This window comes from Macrobrachium nipponense, chromosome 1 (genome assembly GCF_015104395.2).
Source record: "Macrobrachium nipponense isolate FS-2020 chromosome 1, ASM1510439v2, whole genome shotgun sequence".
In the NCBI taxonomy this organism is placed as follows: Eukaryota; Metazoa; Arthropoda; class Malacostraca; order Decapoda; family Palaemonidae; genus Macrobrachium; species Macrobrachium nipponense.
The window spans coordinates 87082759-87089661 of NC_087200.1; the positions used below are offsets into that span (position 1 = coordinate 87082759).

At 36.7% G+C, this 6903-nt stretch overlaps 2 long non-coding RNA genes across 2 annotated transcripts in view; one reads left to right on the forward strand and one right to left on the reverse strand.

Annotated features, from left to right (window-relative positions):
• The window catches only part of LOC135219434 (uncharacterized), a 135481-nt gene that overhangs the window by 95151 nt on the left and 33427 nt on the right, over window positions 1-6903 (reverse strand). The window lies entirely within an intron of this gene.
• Window positions 1-6903, forward strand: part of LOC135219433 (uncharacterized) — a 116394-nt gene that overhangs the window by 4651 nt on the left and 104840 nt on the right. The window contains exon 2 of the long non-coding RNA XR_010315436.1: window positions 1756-1888. This is a non-coding gene — a long non-coding RNA (uncharacterized LOC135219433). The remainder of the gene's footprint in view (window positions 1-1755; window positions 1889-6903) is intronic.

Genomic DNA, 6903 nt, shown 5'->3' on the forward strand with positions numbered 1-6903 from the left:
GTTACCTCCAATTACAACAATTTCCCTTTACCCGGATTATCAACATATTCTCAAGTTTCTTCAAGAATAAGAAATAAGTAAAGTTCCGTTGAATAAAGGTACTGATCATTAAGGTATGAAAAGTTTGCGGAAAAAATATGACAATCGGAGTAGGAAAAAGCCTTGAAGTAACAGGATCAAATGGAAATGTATTTTGTATTTCCCTCTACAAAGTTATGTAATACTTCCGGACTTGAAAATAAAAAAAAGCCGGAACATAATCTAACAAAGCTCCTGCTTAATAAGGGGAATAAAATACTACCTATCCTTCCCCGATAAAAAACACCTCAACCTCAGAAAAAAGGCAATAAAACACCTACGAACTGCAATAAAAAAATAAGCACTATTAAAAAATAAATAACACTAACAAAGAGAGCTTCAACCTTTTAAATAAACAAACATGAAACCATCAAATAAATCTTTAATATAGTGTTAGAGTATAGGAAAGGGAATAAATACTGTCGATTCCTAACAAGTAAAACACAGGCGAACCTCTTTAAGGGGGACAGGACCTAAAGACAATTTGATCACGTAATGACAATGACCCTCAAACGGCGCAGTTGAGACCCGTGTTTAAGCTGTTACTTTGCAATCTCACGTCTGTCATTTTACGATTGCTCTGTCATCCGACCTCTGTCATTTCCTCATTTCCATTCCTTTTTAGTCCACTAATGCTGCGCGGACGAAGGCCCAACTGTGCTATCTGCATGAAAATGATCGTGATGCATGGTTCCATGAAACTTGGGATTCATTTCTTGAAAGCAAAATGCAACAACGTTAGCTCAACTCCATGAATACTGAAGTCAAGACCATCAATTCCTGTGTTAAGTTATATTACGCGTGGCCTAGATTCAACACAGAGTCCCTCCTCCCTCCCCTTCTCTCTCTCTCTCTCTCTTCTTCTGCTCTTAGATTTTATAATCATCACAAAAAAGCAGATGCATTTAACACTCGTTTTAAGGACAATGTTAATGACTTCTTAAGACAGGGATGACTACCGCTTATTCTTCAACGTGATTTTTCTTCACAATATTCCGACAAAAAGCATCAACATTTTTTCCTGGTGAGAAGCATAAAGAAATGTTGAATCTTCCTTGTACCTCGTGATATCAACATGTACGTCAATCTTTATCTTTGAAGCTGGATGTGATGACTGTAATTGATATTTTATACTTAACAGAGCCTACTACTTACGCTCTTTGAATAGTTAACAGGCTTAAGACCATTTGAACACGCATACACGATGAGACTCTCTCTCTATCTCTCTATTATATATATATATATATATATATATATATATATATATATATATATATATTACATATATATGTGTATATATGTATCCTTAAATCCACGGTAGATAGGCAGCAGGTCCGCGTGTATACAGTAGTTGAACCGGCTGATGACGAGCGTTCTGTGTACTGAGTAATCCGCCACAAGTATCATTCACATCTGCTAGGTCTGCGAATTGTTCCCGGCCTACCTCCCACCAATCTCCTTAAGTGAAAATTGGTACCCTGTACCCTAAAACTATGTAAAGAGCGTAAGATGAAAACACACGCACACTGACAAATACATACAAACACATATATTATGTATATATTTTAACATTCCCAAAAACTTTCCAAAGGTCGAGCAAACAAAAATTATGAATTATGAAGACCTTCCGAGTATTAACAAATGATTCTATTCTATTTCCTTCCAATGCACATTCAGCATAATTGTGCTTTGGACGTCGGATGTCGTACCTAGTACATAAATGGACTAATAAAACTTGTTCAGAAGGTGATCGTTTGAAATACTGAATAACAGCAAAGTGCTGAGTCATCGCTGGGCATAAAAGGAACAGGTAAGATATTCACATAAATACATTATTCCTCACAGTGTTTGTTCCTCGTTGATTTCTCTTCCAAGCCTTATAATTAAGTGTCCATTTTATGGTAAATAATGCATACCTTGTATTTTTTTCCTACTTTACTTTTCTCTGCCAGTTGTCTTTCTGGAAGTCTTTGCCGGTTAAAGAAGTGTTATATAACTCGTTGAAGTATTCAGAATTTTTGGGGGGTTGTCGCTGCCTTCAACAACATTACATGGAGCAATAAACGGCTTCACTTTCGATCAGGGGACCGATCAAAACTTTAATCAATGGGCAAATGTCCAATCAAGGGAAAGCCAAGGAGAATAAGTGGACGTTACCGCCGTATATGGACGAAATGATTCATTCTAGAAATGAGAAACAAGACCAGGAATAGAATCCCTCTTTATCCAAAAGGTTAACCGAGGGAATAAACACTTTATATGGCCAAAGGGGATGAACCATTAACTCCACTCATTCAGTACATACAAGACTTTATCTGGCACGGTTCATTAATTCATGATAAAAAAAAGGTCACTGGAATTTTAATCTTTTTTAATAAAGGGCAATGAGACAGTAATCTAATTGAGACAGTAATCTAATAACTTTATGCAGAGCATGTTTGTAGAACATCAGAAGAAAGAGATAAGGATAAAAGCTACGAAAACTAAAGAAAGAGAAAGCAAGACAAGAATAATTCGAGTCAGGTAACAGAACGACAGAAACAACCAGACAGCTAAACAATCCCAAGACTGCTGCTGATTTCTTGAGAATTTCTGAGAAGTGGTGAATTTTTTTTGGGGGGAAGGGGAATCTTTCAGCTGAATGGAGTAGTGAAAAAATAAAAACCAAGCAGATCGTTTTGACTCCAGGAAAACAACCTTGAAAAGTGCTAAAGGTGTGGTCCTTGATTTGGCAAACTGCTGTTAATTCAATCCTGTCAAGAACGAAACAAAACATGGATCACTCAAAACAAGGGAGAAATTATCCAAACAGGATCGTTTATGGAAAATAATAATCTTTAGTAAAAGGAATGAAGATAAATAAAAAATTAACGGATTTCAAAAGTGAACTTATAAATTTTATATTTATGGTTCCCAAATGTAAGTAGGACTGAAGGATGAAATTAATATTCGTTAAAACAGTTAAGAGGTGAAAGCTTGAGTAAAAAGAAACGCAAAAACAGTGAGTCTTGAAGGCATCAAACTTCACTTAAATACTGGATCTCTCTTAGTGTTTCTAAGATCAAATATAGCAGAGCAAGAAAGAACAAAAATTGAATAGCGTGAACGAACTGATTAAATAAAATATTATAAAGTAGTCAGAGAATTACTGCCATAAACAAGAAGTTTGGCTTACATAGCCTTATGCAAAACTCTGCGTAATTTCTTTAAGACAAAAGTCTTCTCAGTCCTTCAGGCAATTTCCCAACATCAGTACCATAAGAAAGAAGACACCAATTGCCATTTGCTTTGTTAGATTCAGTGTGTCTGAGAAACACAGCCAAATATATAGCAGTCATAGAAATAGAAAAGCACTTCAAGAATCGGAGAATTTTTCTTGGGGATTAGGGGGGGGGGGGGGGGGGGGGGGGGGTTTGAAACAATAAAGGTTTCTAAAGAAGAACAGCAATTAAGGAATTTGAAGACAGAAGATATAAAAGACCATATAGTCTACCAATTCGTTTATGCATCTTGCATGAATACAAAGCCACACAACCTACTTTCCTTTATGAATGTCAGACCAATACAGGCCTTATGGCTTTGAGAGGAATAAGGCGAAAGCATCAGCAGTACTGGACTAGCTGAGAGAGAGGAGATTTAACTGACGTGTGTGTCAGCGACATCGGCCTTTTCACCATGCGAGTGGGATTTAAATCCACTGATAATAAGTATTAATATCATGTTCCGTAGCATTATCAAAGAACAAGCAAAGAACAATTTATTTGGGACTCCATAAAAAAGGCTAACCGTGTTTAGGAAACTGGGAGGAGATGGTGACAGAAGCAAAGTTCTGTAATTAAAACAACAAACAACTAGGGAAATAAACAATGACCATCCGAAAACATCAGTAGTAAACTTTAAAAGTTATTGCTGTCGGGAGAAAGTACCAAGAGCCGGGGAACTATTGCAACTTTTACTCTTGAAGGCCCTGGTAAGGCCCGAGCTTTGAAACCATTGGTTATGTGGTCAACATCTTGCATAATGCAGCCACATATGGCCAACATCTTGTAAAATTCATCCAAGTGTAAACCTAGGATGACTCACCTGTCAGAAACTAGCCACTGATGCTTCCATCAACTGTGCAAACGCAGCGATGTTGTGCTTTGTAAACTATTTAACAACCGAAAACAAAATCTGAACCAGAAACTTTCTCTAAACTCAAGAATTTATTTCAGAGTAAGACATAACAGCATTTTTTAAAATAAAAAGCCATGCACAGTGGAAGACTGAAAGGCTATAAAAATCACATGAATCCGCTGATTCAATGACGGGTGTTATATCTCCGCAAACATAAGATACTGCAAGCTAAGTTTGGTTGGTGACAAAGCAACTTTCGAAAAAAAAAAGAAATAAGTGAAAAGATTCAGACATCAACTGATGGAAGAAGTGTGGGAGAAGTACGAAGGTAAGAAGTGAATATATAAGGCCAAAATTACAAGTCGGAAACCATCCACGGAAGATATTTTTGTAGAAGTATTCAACACATTTACAAATAGAGATCAGTTGTACTGAATTCATGTTTGTCATCATAAGGGACAATATGCTGAATGTTTCATCATATAAGCAACAGAAAATTCATCACAATGAAGGTGAAACACCATCACCCAAAGGTGATTTATATATTGAAATTTTACAAATTAGGACTGCAAACAACCGGGTGAGAGGTCAGCTATGACGTACGACCATTAATAGGCGAATAGCAAAGATTATAACAAATCATTAAAATAAAACAGCCCTCAGGTTTTGGAAACAATAGTAAACAAGAGTCAAGGAAAATGGTAGAAGTTTGAAGAATACATTTTTATGTCATTGCAAAGGAAACTGAAACTCCACGAGTCTCGACAGATGTATAGACAGGTTGTAGCAAGAGACCGGAAAAGGCGCAAGGAAGCATTCACAGAAAACTGGTTAGAGAAAGTACAGACGAAGTGTTGTTGTGCCGCTGCATCAAGACCCCCGAACATCTGTAAGGAGAATACGTAGAGAGGCAAGTCTACTATGAAATGAAGGGTCATGGGTGAAACGAGTGCTACCGAGGTAGATTCTGCCGACTGTTGAGATTCTGAGTAGGGTTCGTCGCCAGGCAAGGTAAGGTCTATAGAGAGTTTAATATTCTCTAGAGTGACCCTGTCGCTAGGTACCGAGGGAAATGATGCGTATGATTTCTCACATTACATTACAATGATGTATGTGAAAACACTTTATTCTGTTTCATTCTATTCTTTGTATTGGCAACTTTTTCAGAGGAATCCATTAATGAAAAATTTGTAAATTTATTAGTGCCATTTTAATTTTGTGTAAAAAAAATATACAAAGGATTAGTAAAACCTAACTGTTTATTTTATGAAAATGCATTCATGAAGTGTTTTCTCCTTTAATAAATGAAAAACAGTACAAAAGCGCAGCTGTCGTTTGTTGTCAAATAAACGGCAAATTGTAAAATACAGAAAAAAAATAATGAGTACACGCAGTTAAGAGTGAAGAATATTCTTCGACCGGAACAAAAACAGCAGTATGGTTATAAAAAAAACTGGTTTTTAAATTCTCGTTTTTTTGATGCAACAAAACAACAGAAATTGAAAATGTGTAGATATGCAAAGAAACAAAAAGAAAGCTCAATGAAATCAAATAATTTCCGAAAGAAGAGAGCAGCACTCAGTCAAATATCTAAAAAGAAAAAAGAAAAAAAAAGTTTGCAACAATGACTGTGATGCAAGAAACGAAGAAAGAAAAAAACAAGCAATCCAAATTAACCCAAAGCATGCAATGTCAACAGTGGGCGGACCTCCCAAAAGGTACAGAGAGGTCACAGGTTAATCAAAAGAGATGAAGCAATTAATGCACAATTAAGAAGTGTTTCGGTTTGCATCAGCAATCCCAAGTCCCTTACCTACCCGAGCTGAATAATTCATGAAAAGGGGTCCTTTTGCGGCGAGAACTAAAGCGACAATGACTTCAAAAGAATTCCTTATCAACAACATAAACCACCGAGGCTTTGTCTGTCTGTCAGTCTGTCTGACTCCTATCTATTTATTGACCTAACTACCTTTCTCTCTGCTAACATATGAAAATATGGAAAAATACCACCGACATCCAAGTTGTCAAAAGTCAAGGAAATATAAGAAAGGGTCGAGACGTAGAGTCCAAACCCTGGGGACGTACCGCCCCTAAGCTTGGGTCAATTACGTTTTATTCTGCATGTTTCTTTAGGGGACTTAAAAAGAAAGCCTCAGGCTAGACACCGGCAATTTTGAACGTGGAGTTTATTACAAGCAGATACATATAACGTTTTAATGCAAGATGTTGAGGTTACAAAGCTGAGTTCCAACTCAAAATCTGAAACGTGGTGACCTACTTAAACTACTAAAATTTATTCTAAGCATCACTTTTTGGGCCATTTCATCTGGAATACCTTATGCTATGACAGGTGTACAAACATTTCACATATGCTTACGAATGGTCTTTTTTTTTTCTGCGCAACCAGCTCGAGAATTTCCTTTAGTTTGACCTTCCCTCCATGCACCCAAGTTTTCCTCTTTGACACAGAAGAACTAAATGAAGTTATGAAAACTCATCTGTCTGCTGCCTCAGGTCTATAATACAACACTTTACTATTCATCCCCTTACCATTTATATATTCCAATTGTTATGATCTAACATCTTCCATGCTCCCATCACTTGGATGGTTCTTCCGTATACTATTATTTTCGCTCGCAATCATATTCATAATCTTGCTCAGGCAAGCTCACTGTCCATTTACGAGGGAATTCTAATGTGAGAGAGACT